This window comes from Camelus bactrianus, chromosome 11 (assembly GCF_048773025.1).
Source record: "Camelus bactrianus isolate YW-2024 breed Bactrian camel chromosome 11, ASM4877302v1, whole genome shotgun sequence".
Taxonomy (NCBI): Eukaryota; Metazoa; Chordata; class Mammalia; order Artiodactyla; family Camelidae; genus Camelus; species Camelus bactrianus.
In genome coordinates, this window is record NC_133549.1 from 83,712,588 (window position 1) to 83,734,570 (window position 21,983).

General features: G+C 39.7%; 1 long non-coding RNA gene and 1 pseudogene across 1 annotated transcript; both read right to left on the bottom strand.

Annotated features, from left to right (window-relative positions):
* Positions 1-1,653: 1,653 nt before the first annotated feature.
* On the bottom strand, positions 1,654-18,242 carry LOC123615149 (uncharacterized). Its single transcript, XR_006722705.2, has 4 exons — positions 17,942-18,242; positions 16,939-17,089; positions 15,580-16,107; positions 1,654-3,021 (listed from the first exon to the last, which is right to left on the bottom strand). It is a non-coding gene; the product is annotated as an uncharacterized LOC123615149 (long non-coding RNA).
* On the bottom strand, positions 5,867-15,565 carry LOC141579181 (zinc finger protein 658-like; annotated as a pseudogene).
* Positions 18,243-21,983: the final 3,741 nt, after the last annotated feature.

Sequence of the window (21,983 nt, forward strand, 5' to 3'; positions counted from 1 at the left end):
CTGGATAAACCGAATTCCCCATCTACTCCATGCTATAGCAATGCAACTAAACATGGCTGGAGGAAAACCCAGAACCATGCTGAGCGCTCTCACTTTAATGATTCTGACTTTGCCTGTCTATGCCCTTCCTCCAAACGACTATTTCATACCTCCTCTCTTCAGTCCTTCTCACCGCCTCCCCCTTCCTTCTTCACTAAGAAAATGGAAGTGGAGACTACCACCACCAGAGATCTCCACCGCCACATCCACTCATGTCCCTCTCTGCTGCCTGCCTGTTACTGTAGATGAACTACCACTGTGACCACCTAAAGGAATTCTGTATTGAGTACTGGATCCCATCCTCTCTTACTGCTCCAGGGCATCACTCCAGCCAGTCTGTTGTCTCCTCAACATCAGCAGTTTTTACTGGACTATCCCCAACATCATCATCATCATCATCATCATACCACATGTAATGATTTCTCTCATCTTCAAAACCACCTCTTGACCCCATTTCCTATACCAGTCGCTACATCGTCTGTCTGTTCCCTTTGTACAAAATTTCTGGTTCTTCTGTCCTACTTCTCTTTGATTCACTTTGCTCCCAGAATACCACCTTCTGCCCAGGCTGCTCCTTCTTAGTGGCCTTTGCTGGTTCTTTCAGCCTTGCCTGGTAACGTTAGAGCCCAGAGGGCTCAGCCTTAGTCGTCTTCTCTTCTGTGTCTATACTTACTCCCTTGGTGATTTCATCATGTCTTTAAGTTTTATATGCCCTCTGTATCCGTTATCAATTTATTGTAACTCTGCTACAGATTCACCCTTCATTGCCTACTCTGCAAAAATGGAATTGGCCCTTTAAATATTTTTCCTTTGACGCTAGTGGGATCCTAGGTTTTGTCAATAGAGTGTGATGGAGAGACTTTGCAGAAAGAAGCAGTCTTCCTTCTTGGTTCTGCTGTGCTTTGGCCACACTTCTTCAGGTCGGTGACTCCTGCAGGGCCTGCTCTTCTGGTGTGTGGTGACCAGCAGCATCCCACTGCCCCATTCCCACCTCCCAGCAGTTTTGTCATGGAGTTACTCTCCTGAGACACCTCCCCTTTCTCCAGTACCTAAGAGAGGGATTTCCAACAAGTTTCAATGGTGCTGAACCACAGGGACTCCCCCTGACACTGGTGGGCCATGGCCACACCCCTTCCAATGAGGTCTGCATCTCAGCTGTTGTGGAGCAGGTGCAGGGACAGGGAACCCCTTCCTGGACCCTCCATCACCACCATAGGGTAGTGGCTGCTCCTCAGAGCTGCTATTCTTATACCCTCAAAAAATTTGGGGAGGGGATAGGTAATTAGGTTTATTTATTTATTAAATGGAGATACTGGGGCTTGAACCCAGGACGTCATGCATGCTAAGCATGCACTTTATCACTAAGCTATACCCTCCCCCTCCTCTATACCCTTTAGAGTTCTCTTCTTACTAAGCCCATGCCTCATTGCTCCAATTCCTTGTTGTTAGTAATTCTTGGGTTGTTTTTTATTTTTTTGCCCATTTATCTTAGTAATTTTATACTCTTCTTTTATCATTTGTTTTAAATTTCTTAAATAAGAGAATTTCATAGGCTGTGATATGTCACCAGTGACATATTGTATAAAATAAATTATGAGATTAGGTTTACACACACTTTAGCAATAGGGATATGCATGATTTATTTAATAAACCGCTACTACAAGCCTTAAAATTCAGTAATTGGGAGATTAAAGGCCAAAAATATGCAGATTTGTAATAAAACACACTGCAGAATAAACCAGATAGCTCTTAGCATTCAAAACAGAAAAAAATAACAATATTTAATTATTAAGCAATAAAAACGGTTAACATTTATTTCCCACGTGAAAGACAATTAGTAAGCACTTTACATTTCATCTTATTTATTCCTCACAAAACCACTATCAATAAGGTATATTTTCACTGCCAATTTATTACTAAGGAAAATGAGGCAAAGCGAGCTTTAGTAGCTGGTGATTACGTAACAGTGCCAGGGTCCAGACTTACACCAGACAGTGTGACACCAGGGCTAATACAGGAGAAATCTGAAGCTAAGATCTCCCAAGAAAATATTGCAAATACACTGAAGACTAAGCATTTGTATTACAACTCTTTCTGTAATATGAGAAAACAGAACTCAAACTGGATTGGGCAAAAGGAAAATTTATTGCGTAACAGAACTGATAGCCCCAACAGTATAAAAAACTTCAAGAATAGCTTGATTCAAGGGCACACACAGTGGAAGCCCTCTCCATTTGCAGTTATCCTGTCCTTTATCATGAGTTCTGTATTTAGATTTCACTTGGTATCAAGATGGCTCTCAGCAGCTATACGTCCACATCCACCAGGTTAAAATCCAAAGAGGAAAGGAAAGTGGTGGGGAGGAGGGGAAAGAGATAATTCTACAGAGGTTCTAGCCTCCAACTCTGTTGAATTGTTGTAAAAAAAAAATCCCTTAATGATTCTTAATACAAATTTTTCCTGTTCAAGTTACTGTGTGGTTTCTCTTTCTTGTTTGGGTGCTGATCAGTACAATATCATCTGCCAACAACTTCCAATTTTATATCAGTCACTCAGACCTCTCTTCTGAACTCCAGCTGTCTCCCTGAATAGCCATTTGGACGTCTAACAGATATCTCAAACAGAACATGCCCTAATGGAACTAATGATCTCTCTCAAACCAGCTGCCCTGCTTTTATCTACATTGATAGCAGTTATGTACATAAGGTTAATAAGGCCCAAGACCTTGGACACATCCTTGTCTCCTCTCTTTTTCTATGCTCCATACTCAGCTTATCAGGAAACTCCTATTGATTCTACCTTTAAAATATAACCAGAAGCTAACCACTTATCACCATCTCCAATTGTACCAGTTAGTATTACCGCTGAGCCCCATCTTATCCACATGGATGACTGCATGACCTCTTCATCAGTCTTCCTGCTTCCCTTAGCCTTACCCTTACCCTTGCACAGTCACTTCACCATGCAGCAGCCAGAGTGATCCTGTTAAAACATAAGGCACTGTTGGGAATTTAAATTTTGATAAGCACTTAGGAAAATGGTTTTGCATATCTATTATTACTAAGCATGCACCTACTCTATAAGCCAGTGACAGAAATATATGCTGGAAGACGTACAAGAATGTTCAGAGTATTGTCCAAACTGGGAAAACCCCAAAAGTCCACCAATAAAAGCATGAATAAACTGCAGTGTATTCATACGATGGAATATGTAACAATGAAAATAAGCTACCATGAGCAACAACATAGATGATTTTTAGCAAAAGAAGCCAGACAGAGAGAACATGTTGTATAATTCCATTTATATAAAGTTTGAAACTTGGCAAAATTAACACATGGCAATAAAGTCAAGATAATTGTTAATTTTGTAGAGAAGGGGACGTGTGAATCTAGGGGCCATGGAGACAGCTTCTGAAATGCTACTGATCTGTCTCCGCAGCTGGTGCTAACTGATGGGTGTGTTTACTTTGTAAATATTTATTGTGCTGTATGCTTGTGACATGTGTACTTTCTGAATGTATATTCTATTTATTTTTTAAGTTTATAAAACGAAACCATATAAGATCATGTCATTCTTCTGCTCAAAACCTCTCACAGGCATCCATTTCATTTCAGGAAAAAGTCAAAATCCTTACAATAACCTCCCAGCTTTGCAGGCTTGGTCCTTCCTCAAACCTCATCTCCTGTTACACATTTGTTTCTGCTCACTGGACTTCAGTGCCACTGGCCTCCTTGCTCTTCCTTGAAGATGCAGGCATGTTTCTGCCTTTGAGTCTTTGCATCCATTCCCCTTCCTCCAGATAGTAGTGTAGCCAACTCCTTCACCTTCTTTAAGCATTTGCTTAACTGTCCCCTCTCGGTGAAGCCTTTCCTGACCCCCTACCCTCACTCCTAGCTCTCCCAGTGCTCTTATCCTGACCTACTTTTTATAGCATTTATCACCTTGAAACATACAAATGTGTAATTAACTATCCCTCTTTGCTGAAGGCAGGGAATTTTGTCTGTTTCATTCACTGATCCATCGCAAGTGGCTAGAATAGTGCCTGGCATATACAATACCTATTTGTTGAATAATGAATGGATTTGAAAATGAAAATGGGGTAGGCCTCTTCTGACATGGTCCCAGTGATCCCCACCCACTGGTATTCACACCTTTGAATTCACCCTTGAGAGTGAGCCAGACTTAGTGACTTGCTTCTAATGAATCGAATCTAGCAAAAGTGATGGGATGTCACTTCTGTGGTTAAATTATAAATGGCTGTGACTTCTTTCCGGTGAGTATACTCTCCACTGCGTCTCAGCTTGCACACTTTCATGAAGGAAGCTGCATGTGGGTTGGCCCTGATGGCAAGGAACTGAGGACAGCCTCTGAGGGTTCCTCTCAGCAAGGGACTGGGCCCTCAGGATAAGAGCCTGCACAGATCTGAATCCTGCCAACAACCACAGTGAGTGATCCTGGAAACTGAGCTTTTCCCCGGTGAGCTTTGAGATGGTCACAGCTGAGACTGCCATCTGTGAGAGACTTTGGGCCAGAGGCACACCCAGGTAAGTTGTGCCCAGATCCTGACCCACAGAAACTGTGAGATAAAAGTGTTATTGTTGGGGGGAGGGTATAGCTTAGTGGTAGAGTGTGTGCTTAGCATGCATGAGGTCCTGGATTCAATCCCCAGTACCTCTGTTAAAAAAAAAAAAAAAAACAACCTAATTACCTCCTTCCCCTGCCAAAAAATAAATTTTAAAATTAAAAAAAAAAAAGTGTTGTTGTAAGCCACTAAGTTTTGGGGTAATTTGTTACACAGCAATAAATAACCAATACAGGAAAAGAAGACATGAAACTGTTAAACAACACTGATAGAAAGCAGAAGTCAGAGAAAAAACGTGCATGCTTATTAAGTACCTACAATTTGACAGGCACTTTCAGATGTTTTTAATGTTATCTCTAAAATAGATATAAAGGACATGTTAGAGTTCTCCAGAGAAACAGAACCAATTGAATGTGAGTGTGCGTGTGTGTGTGTGTCTGTATGTAGACAAAGACAGTTTATTTTAAGGGGCTGGCTCACGTGACTGTGGGGGCCGACATGTCTGAAATCTGCAGGGTAGGCCATGGGGCTGAGACTCAAGGGATGCTTCAGCTTGAGTTCCTGGAGGCAGAATTCCCTTTCTTAAGGCCTTCAATGGCACACTGACATTCAATGACAAAGACACATGAGTAAAGCCTGGCAGCATTTAGGGTAGGGAGAATTAACATTTTTGCCTATCAAGTACTTATTTCTTTGCATTATGAAATAAGGCAATGCCACTAGCCTCTACTATAAAACGAATGCAATGTAAATAATACATATATAAGATAAAAATAATAAAACAGACACAGGTATGCACATTACCCAACCAAAGGAAAATAGTATAACCAACTCCTTAATAAGATCCTGAAAAAAGTAACTGCTATTAATAATTTATTTATCGTTACCCAGATATTCATTATAGTTTTATTGCTATTTACACTTCCCTAAGTAATACAGTAAGTTAAATATTTTAGACTGCTACACAATATTCTATTATATGAATATAACATTGTAAATGTATTCATTCTTCTGTCTACTAAGGTCCCAGTTGCTACTAGTTTTTGATTTTACTCTTACAATATCTCTTGGTGCACATATGAAATTGCCAGACCACAGGGGCTCATATTATCCTGCCAAACTATTTTCAAAAGCAAGTCTACCACAACAATGAGATAACACTACACACATAATAGAATGACTAATTTTTTTTAATTGACAAGACCAAATGCTGGATCCTTTGACAACAAAAAGTATATGGACCAAAAAAAAAAAAAAAAAAAAAAAAACCTTCAAGCAATATAAAGAACATGCCCTACATTAAAAAAGCATTACAAAGCCATACTAATTAAAACATTATCTTTGGCATAAGCAGAAACACAGAATTTAGTGAAACAGAAATCATAAACTGATCATAGTACATAGTACATAGGATGTTAGCATTTGTTGTCTTGCCTCTTAAATGGATGGTACATTGTCACAATGGTATATGTGACAATGGAAAGTAACACTTGTAAGTGTGCATCCATATTGTTTGGACTTCCATTTATGCCTTTGGATGGTGTAAATAAAACTTTTGAATATACGGTGGAGAATGCAGAAGATAATGTAGATAACCTAATGGAGTATGTTGAAAGAGTATATGTTCCTGGAAGGCATGGCAGAGGCAGAAGACCAGAAACTGTAAGATTTCCACCAGAAACCTGGAAGGTTTATACATCAGTACTAAATGGAGTTCACAGGACAAACAACACAGTAAAAGGCTGGCACAGCAGATTTCAAAAGCTGCTGATAGTGCATCATCCTTCAATTTGGAAGTTTACTGGAGTGCTAAAGGCTGAGCTGCAAAACAATGAACACGTCATCACCCAGGTTCCTGGTGGCCACACTCAAAGATGGCTGCCAACTTCACAACGATGCTGACAAAATCAATTTCATATAACCGAAATTATTCCCAGGTATAAGGAATATGAAACCAATGATCAGGTCAAAACATACTCAAGAGCAATTGGTCGCTGACTTCAGAGTAACCCTGCTAAAAACGTCACGAAGAGGACGAAGAGTTAATGTGAAATCCAAAATCCATCGTGAAATACAACAAAAATAACATAAAATTTTAATGAAGTTAAATGTTTGTATTGTTTAATGAATCATGGACCAAATGTCCCGATATCCCAATGGACATTTTGGATGGGACCAAATTTCAAGGATCTTTTTGGTGCGGGCAGATGTCTCATATAGGACCAAATAGCAAAGACCTCTTGTAGATCAAATGTCTCAGTGGATGTTTTGGACAGGACCAAATGTCCTCAAAGGGTTCTAGGACCCACCTCGGATACTGACATTTGTGGGATGCTCAAGTTTCTTATATAAATGGCATAGTAACTGCATATAATTTACACACATCCTCCTGTATACTTAAACCAATTCTAGATTAATTATAATACCTAATATAAAGCAAATACTATACAAGTAGTTGTAAATGCAATGTAAATAGTATATAAATAGTGCTGGCATGCAGCAAATTCAAGTTTTGCTTTTTGGAACTTTCTAGAACTTATTTTTAGATTATTTCTGATTCGTGGCTGGTTGAATGCGTGGATATGAAACTCTCAAATGTGAAGGGCTGACGGTATCTTACAATTTTATTTGTCAATTATACCTCCAAAAAGCTGAAAAAAATTGGTTAGATTGTTATCTCTTGCATCATACATAGGAAAGACAGAGAATGAAACAAAAACAACATTCTGCTGGCATGGAATAAGTGAGAGACAGCTGTTGAATAACAAATCAAAAATCTGTAAAAGCTCCTACAAATCTGTTGCAAGGAAATTATGCTAGTCTTGGAAAAGCTAACAGTTGTAACACTATACAATGGTCTAAGTACTTTACATTGACTAATTTACCTAATCTCCACTAGACCCCCATGCGGTAGGTAATATCATTATCATCATTTTGCAGATAAGGCAACTGAAGAACGGATGTAAGGGATTTGCCCCAGCTCACACAGCTGGTATGTAGTAGAACTAGGATTTGAGTCCAGGAAGTCTGGTTCCAGAGCCCAGGCTCTGAACTGCTCTATCAGGGGTCAGTGAACTATGGCCCTCAGGCCAGATCTGGCCAGTAGCCTGTTTTCCAATGGTCTACAAGCTAAGAATGTTTTTCACAGGTTGTAAGAATATGTGACAGAAAGCACATGAGGCCAACAGGGTTAAAATGTTTACTATATGGCCTGTTACAGAAAATGTCTGCCAACTTCTGCACCATACTGTTGGGGGAGAAAAGGTTCTTGCCTCGTGCAGGAAAGAATTCAAGAGCAAGGCATGGTAAAGTGAAAGTAGGTGTATTTAGAGAAATACACACTCCATAGACAGAGTGCAGCCTGTCTCACTCAGAAGGGAAAATGGCTTAGGAGATACACACTCCATAGGCAGAATGTGGGCCATCTCAGAAAGGTGAGAGGGAGAGAAGCTGAGAGGTGTGGGGTGTTTAAAGTAAAAGTAGATACACACTCCATAGCAGAGTGCAGGCTGTCTCAGAAGGTGAGAGCAACAGAGCGAGAGTGAACACGAGGTGTGGGAGTTGTTAGGTTTTATGGACTCAGCAATTTCACATACTAATGAGTAGGAGGATTATTCCAATTACTTTGAGGAAGGGGCAAGGATTTCCAAGAAATGCCCCCCTCCACCGCACTTTTTGACCTTTTATGGTCAGCCTGGGAACTGTGATGGCGCCTGGGGGTGCACCATGAGGCTCCAGGTCTACTGGAAGTCGAATCTTCTGCCATCTTGGTTCTAACCGGTTTGTCCTGTGCCCAATGGCTGTGTCATTCCTTCAATGGTTGTGCCCTGCCCCCTTTCCTCCCACTTCAGTACCATGGTTACTTATACTAGAAGTAAAGACAAAGATATATAGCATGTTACGATAGAAGTAACTCCCAGGTTACATCTAAATTGGGCTGGCATACTCAAACCATCTTAGGCTCCTCATTTAAACATTTCAGGATATTGAAAGATGGGCTTGTTTTCTTACTGAGCATTACTGTTCACAGCTGTTTTCTCAAATTCAGGCTCATGCCAAAGGTAAAAATTGTGAATGTAAGCCTCTATTTTGTATGTAAATAATTATTAGAGAAAACATGTGACTGGCAAAAATACTGTTGGCTTCCTTATTGAATAGGCAGTTCAGTAACAATGGCCACACCCATTAATATATGCCAGGAAATAGTAGAGAAGCAGAGAAATATAGACTAGCTCTGTGCCCAGTAGGAAAAGGAAACACATATTGATTAAAAAAGAAAGAAAGAAAAACAAACAATAAAAAACATTGCCAGAGTTTCTCCCCTGTGTGAGTTCTCTGATGTAAACTGAAGGCTGACTTCTGGTAGAACTTCTCATATTCATTACATGCATAGTTTCTTCCCTAGATATACTTCCTGTCCCACCGAAGGCTCTAAATCATGGTAGGAGTGTTTTGCACCTCAGTCTTTCCATCATTTTTCTTCTGTGTGTATTCTCAGATGTGCAGCAAGAGTTGGTTTGTGGCTGTAGGTCTTCCCACATCTGTTACAATGAGAGGGTTTCTCCCTTGAGTGAATTCTCTTATGTTTAACAAGAGTTGAACTATCCTAGAAAGATTTTCCACATTCATCACATTCATAGGGCTTCTCTCCTGTGTGTGTTCTCTGATGTACACTGAGGGATCCTTTGCGGCAAAACATTCTCCCACATTCTTTACATTCATAGGATTTCCCCCCTGTATGAATTCTCTGATGTTGAATGAGTTGTGACTTTTGGCAGAATGCTTTCCCACATTTGTTACATTCAAATGGTTTCTCCCCAGTATGAATCCTCTGATGTTTACTGAGGGTTGACTTCCAGAAAAGCTTTTCCTGCATTCAACACATTCTTAAGTTTTCTCTCCTGTATGTGTTCTCATGTTTAAGGAGCACTGACTTCCCATGGCAGATCTTCCTAAATTAATTGCATTCATATATTTTCTCCCCTCTGTGAAGTCTTTGATGTTTACTGAGGGTGGACTTCACATAATACATCTTCTCACATCCCCTACATTCACAGGGCTTCTCCCCAAGTGTATTTTCAGGTGTATCATGAGTTTTGACTTTATACTGAAGGATTTATCACACTCATCACATTTATAACATTTTTCTCCCATGTGAGATCTCTGATGCACAGTCAAATCTGACTTTTGGGAGAAAGATTTTCCACACTCACTACATTTATAAGGCCTTTCTCCCCTGTGTGAGTTCTTTGATGCTGATGGAGGGCTGAGTTCTGGTAGAAAGTTTTCCCACCCTTGGTACATTCATAAGGTCTCTCTCCTATATGAATTCTTTGATGTACAGTGATGGCTGGCTTATGGTAAAAAGACTTCCCGCATTCATTACACTGATAGGGTTTTTCTCCTGTGTGTGTTCTCTGGTGCACGGTGAGGTTTGACTTCCAGAGGAAGGTTCTCCCACGTACCTTACACTCATGACATTTCTCACCCACGTGAAGTCTATGATGCTTCTTCCAGAGGGCTGCCTTATCACAGGTTTCCCCATATTCATTAAGTTTATAGTGGTTCTTCCTGGAGTAAATCATCTGACATAACATGAGGTTTGACTCATCCCTGAAGGTTTTCTCACATTCATTATAATCACAGAGTTTCTCTCCTGTGTGAGAAGTTTCCCCTTGTGTAATGGAGAGAGCATTACTGTGGAGTGCTTTAACACAGTCTTTGTATTCAAATAGTTGCTCCACACTGTGGTTCTCTTGAATAAAACCCTTGTCACAATAGAAAGTGCTCTCATTTTTATTAAATTCACTAAGTTTCTCTCTAGTATGAGTTTTCTCATGATTAATTTCAGGGATCGACTTCTCATACCCATTGGAAATGTGAGACTTCTTTCCTGAATAATTTCTATTATTAGTGGTTACCTCTGACATATTTTCTCAACTAATTCTATCAAGGCTACATTTACTGGGCATTTTTCTAGAAGGAATACAGTCTGTGCAAAAATTAAATGGTTTGCTCAATAAACGCTCTTTCTCTGTAATTACTCTTTTGTTATTGGTAAATTCAGTGCACCATAAATGTCTGTCTTGGTTTTCTTTGCTTTCCATCATGGCATCAATTTTCAATTCTTCTAAAAATAAGGAAAATGAAACATACCTTACGAATTAAACTACTTATAAAATTGGGCTAATACACAAATGCTCTTCATTTATCTGATTCTTTGGTTTTAGTATCAGTCTTTTGAGATAAAAGTTCCAAATAAAACTTTCCATTTCCTCCACTTTTCTGAGAAGCTGAGGGGAAAGGGTAACAATAAATCAACCAATCAAACAAAACTAATGTGTTGAACTAGGGGAGAGTAAAGTTGGCTATGAATGGACGTATGTTTATGTGGCTCTTTACGAATGTACCTTCCAAAATGGATAGAAGTGGTGAAAGAAACATGCATAATAGAGAAAAAAAGGTTCAGTAAGAATGGATGACTTACAAGAGTGGAATTCACAGTTAGATATGTTCAATCAGAGAATTAAGCAGTAAATATGACACGGAAAACAAGTAGACAAGGGTGTTGTTCTAAGAAATTATCAGAGGAAGAAAGTGTTTAGAGGAGGTGGGTTAGAGTCCTGGTGCTAATTTTGTTAACTCTCCCTTCAATGTGCACCCAGAACCATCACTCTGTATGCTCTGTCCCCTTAAACCTAGTCAATGGTGCTTTCAGTCTTCCTGACTGGTCTGCTCGCTTCTACTTTTGCCATGCTAAATCATTTTCTCACAGGGCAGTCAGCTTCCTGTGTCTCTCTCCTGCCAAAATGTAAGTTCCCTGAGAGCAGGGGACTTAGTTCACCCTCCGCTGTATCCCTGCCATTTGGAACATGATTGGCATGGAGCGAGAGCTCAATTAGTACTGGTTAAATGAATTAATTAATTCCTGTAAACAAAAGAAGTCCTTGATAGGAGGGAATGTGGGTAACTGAGAATGTGAGAGAAAAGCAGACTCAGATAAAATATTTACTATGAGATAAGAATGAAATTTAAGGTACAGGAAATAGGGATTAAACTTTTAAAAAGCCAAACAAAAAAGAAAACGTTTATGTCTGAGAGTGTATCTGGTCAATCTAGGCATCTGAGGCATGTAGGCTAAATATCCTTAGGTCATTTCCAAACAGATGGAGCCTCTAAAGAGATTTTTTTTTTTTAATGCTCCAAAGATGTCTATACCTAAACCAACAATGCAGGATCTAATTTCCCCTGGATTACTCACCTGGGTAACACTGGCTTGCGAATTCTTCCTCTAATATCCATGGTGCTTCTTCTGGTTTGGTAATGCAATGCCCTGATACTAGAAAGTGATACAGGATGTAGAAGAAGCTGCCTGGCTTCAGGAACTCAGAAGAAAAACTGAGGTCCAGCTTCAGGAGGTGCACAATGAAGGGGCCCACTGAAATCTTTCAAAGGGGAAGTGAAAACACAAACAATATTCCTGGTGTCCAAACCTAAATATCATTAAAGTCTACAAAAGACCCATATGCTTTGGTAACAAAGAAAGGACATGCCTGATGGTGTTACTCAAAGAAGCTCTACTTTCCCAGTGAGATGAGGATGCTGTAGTTCTCCAGCATCACATCCCTGCACAAGGTCCTCTGATCAGGGTCCAGCTGACCCCACTCCTCCTGGGTGAAGTTCACACTCACATCCCCAAATGAAACTGATCCCTGTAATAGCACATATTTGATCAATCTGAAGTATTCAAAACTGTATGACAGAGAAAAGACATTTAGGAACTAATTCTTCATCATGTTCACTGTTGAGTGAACTTAGAAAAAGTGTGCATAAGATGCTTACCATAATACCTGTTTTGTGTTATATATGGTGGGAGAAATAGAAACATAGTGAAAATACCCAATTAATTTATTAATTCATGCATAACGTTGTCAGGGAGGAAGAAAATTTCCTCTACTCTTCTAGGTTCTTCTGGCTGGTCTAAGAATTAAATTGATATGAGAGTTTTACCTCTTCCTTTCTAATTTAGATACCACAGAGATACAAAAAAAATCATAAGAGAATACTATGAAACAGTTATATGACAACAAATTGGATAACCTAGAAGATATGGACAAATTTCTAGAAACATATAGCCTGCCAAGACTGAGTCAAGAGGAGACAGAAAATTTGAATAGACCAATCACTAGAAGTGAAACTGAATCTGTAATTTAAAAACTTCCAGCAAACAAAAGTCCAGGACCAATGGCTTCACAGGGGAATTCTACCAAACACCTATCTCAAACTATTCCAAAAAACTGAAGAGGAGGAGACACTCCCAAATTCATTCTGAGGCCACCATTACCTTGATGCCAAAACTAGACAAAGACACTACAAAGAAAGAAAATTACAGGCCAATATCTTTGATGAATACGGATGTAAAAATCCTCAACAAAGTATTAGCAAAATGAATCAAACAATATATAAAAAGGATCATACAACAGGACCAAGCTGGATCTATTCCAGAGACATAAGAGTGGTTCAACATATGATAGACCACATTAACAAAAGGAAGGATATTCTCTAGGTCAAGCTATATCTGTGAGGCTGCTGGAGTTTTGCGTATACATTTACTTGTGTTATTTTTTAGATTCCACATATTAGTGATATCATACAGTATTTGTCTTTCTCTATGTGACTTATTTCACTAAGCATAATATTCTCTAGGTCCATCCACATTGCTGCAAATGGCAGAATTTCATTCTTTTTTATGGCTGAGTAACATATATTTTCTTAACCCAGTCATCTGTTTATGGGTTTGTGCATTGCTTCCATGTCTTAGCTATTGTAAATTATGCTGCTATAAACACTGGGACACATATACCTTTTTGAATTAGTGTTTTCATTTTTTTCAGGGCACATACCCAGGTGTGGAATTGGGTCATACGGTAGTTCTGTGAGGAATCTCCATACTGTTTTGCAAAGTGGCTGCACCAATTTACATTCCCACAAAGGGGATGTTGAGGGTAGTGGACTTCAAAGGGGAGGAAGGCAATTTACATGGAGATGGAAAAGTAATGTTTGGTGAACAAATGTTTGTTGGGTCATGCAGAGATGATGGGACACATAGGTTCTAGGCTATGCAGAGTTTCTCCCACCACACCTAACCTGCAGGTATCTCTGGCTATAGCTCTATTTCAGGAACAGGCCCCATATCTAAATTCTTTATGTAAAAAGAAAGACTTCCTGAGTCTTCTGTTTCTTAAAATTAATCAGCTTAAATTAATCCTCATGCCAAAGAAACACATTTTGGGGTGACAGATTTTGCTTTCCTACACACAAGCATAAAATACATTATATGTGTGAAAGATTCCTAGTTTCTGTGGATATTAAAATACACAAAACACTGTTTTTATCCTCAGGAAGCTTAGAATCTGGTACGGATGCAAACTAGATTATCAAATAGCATAAAATCAGGAGAGAATTGGGGCTTTAATGATATAAAATGCTCTGGTCTGTTCAGGGAATAGATGATGTGTAATCTTGAGATTATTCCTTTACACAAGAATTCTCCTAAGTATCTGATGACCCACTCTGTCAGGAAAAACTTTTAAGCATCTAAAACTTTGTGGTAATAGATAGGTAGGTACGAATGTCTATACAGGTAGTCCACCTTTGCATGGCTCTGATATGCATGGATTTCAATTACCATAACTTAGTTACATAACACCAGCCTGACAACATGGGTTAGATTTTTAGTTACTATGGTAACTGTGAGTAATTGAATTAAATACAAACTTCACTGCTTTTTTTTCAGTCCACAGATCAATACAAAATAACAGAAGTTTATATAATGAACAATGATCAGCCATGTCATTTATTTTCAGTCCGCCAGTGACTAGTTGCTGTGCATCCATCACTCAGTTCACACACAGACAGCAAAGCAAGTAGTTGTGTTGCCTCCTTGTCTCTTAGCAACAAGGCATTTGCAAAAGTGGCCAAAAAAGATGAAAGAGCAGTAAAGCTGTGAAAAGTGATTACAGTAGGAGTCAAATTCAAACTGAATATAAATGACGCTTTAGAAGAAACAGCTGACTGTGGGAATGCTGACACTGCTGCCATTCAAGACATTCGAGATCTGCAGCCAGGAGAACTTAGTGACCAGGAACTAGGTACCAAATATTAGTTGTACTATTTTTTAACTTCCATATACTTTTACAACTAATGGCTTCCAGCATGCTGATTTGCCCTACAAATTTTAGACTTGCCAGCCTCCACAATCACATGAGCCAATTCCTTAAGATGAATGAATATGTGCATGTATGAATATATATGGGCGTGTACATACATATTATATGTATATATGTAAACACACACCCTCCCACACACACATACTATTGGTTCTGTTTCTCTGGAAGACCCTGACTGATAGAGGGTTTAAGGAATATTTATTTTTCTTCATCTTAAGTTTCTCTCCGTTCTACCTCCTCCCTCTCTCCCATCAGCCACCAGAAGCCAGGTATAATGGGGAATGGAGTCTCCTCTAGAACCTTAGGCAGGAGTGCAGCCCTGACAACACCTTTATTTCAGACTTCTAGCCTCCAGAACTGCAAGAAAAGACATTTCTGTTGTTTGAGGCCATCAAATTTGTAGTAACTTGTTACAGCAGCCACAGGAAACTAATACACCAAATCTTTGCAAAAACCCAATAGAAAATCAAGTTTGCTTGGCTCATTGAGAATCTATCTGACCAGTGATAGCTCTCACTTACTTAAATGGCACAAAATTCAGCTTTTGAGTTTCAAATTTTGAGTGATTGTCTTTGATATAGTTAAAAATCCACATGGTATGAAATCAGTCAAGAACAATAGTAAGGTAAGAATTCTAAGAGACCAAGGATGAATGCGTGGGGATAAGCTTTGCTAAAAGGCAACAGGACGAAGACAATGCCATGAAGCAGACAGAGGAAATCAACTTACATAACTGAGTTATGCTTTGGCTCCCTGCCTTCTGTGCCCACTAGAGAACAATCAGAAAAGAAAAACATAGGTAGCATTCATTTCAGGCTTATTAAATAAGGCTGTCAACCACCTTACTTTCATTAAGGCAAAGAAATTCTTTTCAGACTTCAGGCCAGGAGGTCTTTATGTTCCATGAAGAATTACTTTTGTTGATTCTTATAATCAAAGCAAAGCATTTTCCTTTTGTACAAAGTATCAGAGATAAATCTGCACATTATTATTACTACAAAAATGATAGTTATATCATTTAATGTGTAACATAAATACTCACATAAAATAATTATGATTATCTCCATATAACTAAATGCTGACTTTTCCTTGTTTTAGATCTGTTAACTCTATATATTCCTTGATAATTTTTATTTTAATCTTTAATTGTTTCCTGCAATGGAAGACAATATGAGAAGTGAATAAATAAACAACTCGCCTGGGATCTGTTCTTTTTCTGTTCCTTTTGGGAAAGTACAGAGAAGATGGAACATACAGCTGTGGGAAAAGAAAACAGAAGTGGGTCAGGTAAGATCTGGCTGCTATGAATCTTTGAGATTCAGCTTCCTAAAACCCTCTGCCTACCAGCTGGTGAAATGTCCCTCTATGGGAAAAAATTTCTTTGGCCTCTGAGGAATAAGCCAGATCCACGTGGAAGGAGAATTCACATGAGCAATTTAACACTGGATTTACTTCCTTATGATTTATTAATGTCATTTTTCTTTTAGAACCAACTCAGGACTAATTTAACAAATAATATTGTATCAGAAGACAAATTATTATTTTTCATGATCAATGTTGCAGGAAAAATACTCAAGATATCTGTTTGTTTATATTCCTACTGAGTTACATACCCTTCAAGTCAGAGAAATCACTCTGAAGAAAGGGATAAGAGTTCCTTTAGGAAAAGGTCTATTTAAACATTTGTTTCAACTAAAATGTAATAGAACCTGGTGGGCGACTTACCTGTTACAACATAAACAGACTTTCTCTGCACCTAGTTCTACCACTAACAAACTGGGTAATTCTGGGCAGGTTACTTGTACACTCACAGTCAAGGTTTCTCAGCTTTGAAGTAAAGCAGACACAGATGACCCTATTCTATGACTCTATGAAGGCAGGTGGATGGAGTGGGAGCATACGGCTAGAGGGCAAATATCATGATGGACATCACATGAGAGCAGCTCAGAATTTGGAGAAAGAGAGGCATTTGAGGCATGGTATGTTTATTAAAAGCTGTGCATAGTGATCTCTCCCTACAGACTATGCCCACACAAGCCCTCCAAAAAATTATTATTTCTTTGCCCACCATCTCAGGGCCCTGCTCACCTGTTTCCTGAAACTTGGTGCAGACCTTTCACCATCACGGTGAGGCCTTCTGGATGTGGTGATATTCGTGAGCCGGATAACGACCGCTACTTCAGGCTATGCAAACCCAGAATCTGCTCCTTTCTGACAGTTTCCTGACTCTGCTCTGAAGCTGTGATGAGAGTTTCAGGTCAGAAGAATGATCTTCAAGGCAGGTTCCTGTTCCTGAGGGCCCCTTCTTCTTACTTCACAGGAGCTGCTCTCATTTTATTTACAAGCTTCATCCCAGGGCTCCAAATCTCATAGAACTCACTTGTCTAAACTCTAAGGCCACCGAGGATGCTGAAGGTTGGACAGTGCAGCAGTCCAAGCAAGACATTATGCAGTCTGACCCAAGGGTTCTGAGATGCCAGGAAATCCCAGAATACATGACCACAAAGTGAGATTCAGCCCAAACACTGCCTGTGCCCCGAGGGAGGTGATGTGGGGAACACAATGCTGGTTTTAGGCTGGATGTCTACTGTGGCTGTGTGACCTTGTGTATTGCACTTGAAGCCTCTGAGGCTGTTTCCTTTTTTGTCAAAATAGAAAACAGTTACATAAAGGCTGTTGTGAAGATTAAATAAAATTTAGCTAACGAAAAGAACAAAGCATCTTCCAAACACCTTATCAGCTAATATTAATTACTAAGTTCTGCGCTATATGCAACAACTTTATGTACGTAGTTTTAAAACGTATGTAAAACAATCCTCAAAACACCGTGTGGCACGTATTAATATTCTCCTTTGACAGATGAGGAAACCTAGTCATCCTGCTGGTGGTAATTAATTTACACCTGATTCTGCCTGGATACAAAGCTCACGACCCCTTGCCTCAGTTGCGTGGACTTTGCAGCCTCCCGGGGTTCAGCACCCCGGGGTCCCCAAGGCCAAGGCCTGCCCCTTCCCCTGACAGACCCGCCCCGACACCTGCCGTCCCTCCCGGGGGCAGAGGCCGCCCAGACCCTCCCTGGCTGCTCACTTACCAGGGATCCCACTGCGAGTCTCCTCCCCAGTGCTGCCTCCCACCCTTCCACCGAGCCACCGAGGACACCCCTCGGCCCGGGCTGGACTCTGGGGCGCACCCGCCACGTTCACTGGGTCAGCTCCCCATCCCTGACCGCATGCAGACCTGGCGGTTCCAGGATTTTTCTCCGCAGGAAGCAGAAGACGGAGAAAGACACCTGGGAGACCGAAGTGCACATGCGCAGAACAAGCGGGAAGATGGGCTTCCTGAACCCTGCGCTGTGTGAGCCAAGACAACGCAGGACTACAGTTCCCATGAGACCTGGGCGCTGCAACCTCGGGGAGGGTATGAAAAATTAACCCTGAAGGCGGGGCGGGGTTGGGGGGGGGGTCTCTCCCTTCTGACTTGATTGGTCCTGGAGCTCCCTGAGACTGATTCTTTCAGGATTGCCAGAGACTGCAATTACTGTTTACTGTAGTGCTATGCTGGGTTTGTGAGTGAATCTGTTGAAAAGAATAAGATGTAAAGGACATTTTAGAGACCATTTGGGAAAGGTGAACTACACAGTTATAAAGTGGTTAAGTTTGTTCTTTGTTTTGAGTACAATAGTGCCACCTGCCTTCAAGTTCATGTCCCTCTGCAACATCAGAAGGTGACTATGTTTGAAGATTCTTGGTAGACGTAATTAGGTTAAAATGAGGTCATACTGGATTAGGGTTGACCCTAACCCAAAGACTAGTGTCCTTATAAGAAGAGAAGACAGAGGAGACAGACACAGAAGAATGCCATGTGAATATGGAGACAGAGATTGGAGTGCTGTATCTATAAGCCAAGGGATGTGGAAGATTGCCAGAAACTGTAACCGATCAGGACCCTATTGTCATCAGTGACCATCTGATATCTGTACTGCTGTTTGTAACTACTTAACTGTATAATAGTTAAAAAGGTTTTTCTCATGCTCTTGCTGACCAGGGTTAGGCTGGAAAGGAAGGAGGCTTGGGTGGTCCACCTAACCCCTTTGTGGTGCTGGTGCTACATGCAGGGATTATGCTCAGTGCCCTGCTCTTGACCTCAGTGCCCTCCTCTTGACCCCTTGTGGTTTCCTTGTATCCTGTTGTTCAAGCTGCAGGAGAGTCCAGGCCTCAGCCTGCTTAAAAAAGCTAAAAGCATTTATCAACCTGACTTTAAACTGCACAAGTTTTTCTCTAGAGCTCTTTCCCGCACAACCCCTTCTTATGCATCCTTCCTTCTAGGTAGAAGAATATTAAAAGAGTCCCAAAGCCAGAGGTGAACTTCATACTTAGCAGAGGGAAGGGGAGCACTGCCTCTGCCAAAAAAAAAGAACAACTTTGTAAAAATTTGTTACCCTTTATGCAATCTCTATGGAAACTAGTTCTACCCCTTGAACTTACGAACTTTTACTATAAAGCCCCCTGCCTTCTCTCTCCAGCAGGCCCACAGTCTTAGAGGCATTAGCCCACTGTGATCTCCTTTGCCTGGCAAAGAAATAAACCAGCCTCTTCTACTTCATCCAAAACTCTGTCCTCGAGTCTCAATTCAGTAAGCATGGTATGGAGACTGGGTAATGAATATAGATATTCATTCTTACTATTCTTACTACTTTAACAAAAGCAAAAACAAAAACTGGTTTCTACTACAGCCAGTGCATGAATAGCCATGTATTTTAGAAGTAGTTTCTCCCATAAGAAGAATTACACATTTGACTGGATGTAGTCTTAAAATAAATCTACAACCATTGTAGAATATTTATTCTTTTTTTATTTATTCTTTTTTAATTGGAGTGCAGTCAATTACAATGTGTCCATTTCTGGTATACAGCACAATGTCCCAGTCATGCATATACAGACATATATTCATTTTCATATTCTTTTTCATTAAAGGTTATTACAAGATTTTGAACATAGTTCCCTGTGCTATACAGAAGAAACTTAAAACATCTATTTTTATGTATAGTGGCTAACATTCCCAGGTTTATCCTTCCCAACTCCTTTTCCAGTACCTATAAGATTGTTTACCTTGTCTGCAAGTCTGGTTCTGTGTTGTAGGTGAGTTTATAGTGTCCTTTTTTTCTTCTTTTTTTTTTAAGACTCCAAATATGAGTGATATCATATGATATTTTTTCTCTTTCTGGCTTACTTCACTTAAAATAACGATCTCTAGGTCTATCCATGATGCTTCATATGGCATTATTTTATTCTTTTTTATGGCTGAGTAGTATTCCATATTTATACAAATATACCATAACTTCTTTATCCAGTCATCTGTTGATGGACATTTAGGTTGCTTCCATCTTGGCTATTGTATACAGTGCTGCTATGAACATTGGGGTGCATGTGTCTTTACACATTAGAGTTCCCTCCAGATATATATCAGGAAGTGGGATTGCTGAATCATATGGTAGGTCTATTTTTAGATTTTGAGGAATCTCCATACTATTTTCTATAATGGCTGCGCCAAACTACATTCCCACCAGAAGTGTAGGAGGGTTCCCTACATATTGTTAACATTAATTACCATTTTGTTGTTATGTGTGAACAATGAAGCTGGGCTCTCACAGCAAATTTTAAGTATACAGTGTTCTTGACTGGATAGTCCCCATGCTCTACCTTAGACCCATGGAACTTACTCATCTTATGTACCCTTTGACCAACATCTCCCCCCCACCCCCACCAAACTTTCAGCCCCAGCAACCACCATTCTACACTCTGTTCCTGAGTTAGATATTTTTAGATTCCACATATAGATGAGAACATACAGTATTTGTCCTTCACTGACTTACTTCACTTAGCCTAATGCCCTCAAGGTCTATCAGTGTTGTCTCATACAGCACAATTTTCTTTTTTATGGCTGAATAAGACTTCATTGTGTGTGTGTGTGTGTATGTGTCTGTGTGTGTGTGTATTTTTTCCCTCTATCTATTCATCTGTCAGTGGATATCTAGGTTGTTTTTATATCTTGGCTATTGTGAATAATGCTGCAATGAACATGGGGGTGTCAGTATCTCTTTGAGACAGTGATTTCATTTTCTTTGGATATATACTGAGGGCAATTTCTGGATCATATGGTAATTCTATTTTTAACTTTTTGATGAATCTCTGTATTGTTTCCCATAGTAGCCTTACCACTGTACATTCCCACCAGGAGTGCACCAGAGTACCATTTTCTCTACTTCCTCACCAACATTTGTTAACTGTCTTCTTGATAAGCATCTTTCTAACAGGTGTGAGGTGATATGCCACGGTGGTTTTCATTTTCTCTGATGCTTGGTAATGTTGAGCACCTTTTTATGTACTTGTTGGCCATTTGTATGTATTTTTTTGGAGAAATGTCCATGCAGTTCCTCTGCCCATTTTAAAATAAATTGTTTGGGTTTTTTTTTTCCATTGTGTTTTATCAGTTCCTAATATATTTTGGTTATCAACCCTTTACCAGATATATGGCTTGCAGATATTTTCCCCCATTCCATATGTTGCTGTTTCATTCTGTTTCCTCTGTTGTGCAGAAGGTTTTTGGCATGATGCAGTCCTACTTGTTAATTTCTGCTTTTGTTGCTTGTGTTTTAGGTGTCATTATCCAAAAAAACTTTGCTAGTGTCAAGGAGCTCTTTCTCTAAGAATTCTTCTGGGAGTTTCACAGTTTCAAGAGTTAATGTTTAAGATTCTTATCCATTTTAATTTTTGTGAGTGGTGTAAGATAGGGGTCCAATTTCACTCTTTTGCATAAAGATACACAGTCCAATTTCATTTTTTTGAATAAAGTATACTTTAATTCTCTTCTCTTTATCTGGGGTGTATCTACTGAGGTTTTGGCTTTGTGGTTACCATGAAGCTTACTTGAAACATCTTACTGATATAACAGTTTATTTTATGCTCAAAACAACTTAACTTCCATCCAAAAGCTATACTTTTAAAAATCCCCCATTTTATGATGCTGATGTCAATTTACACTTTTTGTATTATATATCCATTTAATTATTGCAGCCATAGCTATTTTAATGCTTTTGTCCTTTAAGCTTTATACGAGAGTTAAGTGGTTAACAC